Genomic DNA, 706 nt, shown 5'->3' on the forward strand with positions numbered 1-706 from the left:
TATGTATGTACAAATTAGTTAAGTTAGATATATAGCTACTTTCTCTTAGTTCGATGAGAAGATTTCTACTAATAGTGTTTAGACAAGATATCACGTCTGCATCTTTACTATGAATAACTACTATGAAGACAATAATATGTAATGTATTAATTATTATAACTGTCCTATTAACCTATTTTGAAACTGTCTCATTATTTCTTATTCAATAAAATTAATTTTTTAAAAAATTGACAAGGTCCAACACTCATTCATAATTAAAAAAAAAAAAACTACAGAAGATTGGAATAGATGGTCTCACTCAATTTGATAAAAGCCAGCTATGACAAAACAAGAGCCAACATCATATTAAATAATCAAAAACTGAAAGCTTTCACTTTAAAATCAGGAATAAGACAAGTATGTCCACTATCACCACTCTCAGTATATTTCTGGAAATATGAGCCAGAGAAATTAGATTAGAAAGAGAAATAAGGGCCAGTGAGACAGCTCAGCAGACTAAGCGCCTGCTTAGGCAAGCTCAGGAACAAGAGTTAAATCTCTGGTACCATATGCTACACCAGCCTCACCCCTGGGTACACTGAGCCACCACCAAGACCAAGTGTGGTGGCGCACACCTGTAATCCCAGAACTGGAAAGGCTGAAAACAAGAGGTTCACTTCAAGTTGGAGCTGCATAGTGAGATCCTTTTTTTTTTTTTTTTTTTTTT

General features: G+C 34.0%; 1 protein-coding gene across 1 annotated transcript in view; it reads right to left on the reverse strand.

The window, feature by feature from the left end:
• Window positions 1–706, reverse strand: part of Fdx1 (ferredoxin 1) — a 52,873-nt gene that overhangs the window by 1,255 nt on the left and 50,912 nt on the right. The gene's annotated exons all lie outside the window — the stretch shown is intronic.

This window comes from Octodon degus, unplaced genomic scaffold (assembly GCF_000260255.1).
Source record: "Octodon degus isolate 3935 unplaced genomic scaffold, OctDeg1.0 scaffold00012, whole genome shotgun sequence".
In the NCBI taxonomy this organism is placed as follows: domain Eukaryota; kingdom Metazoa; phylum Chordata; class Mammalia; order Rodentia; family Octodontidae; genus Octodon; species Octodon degus.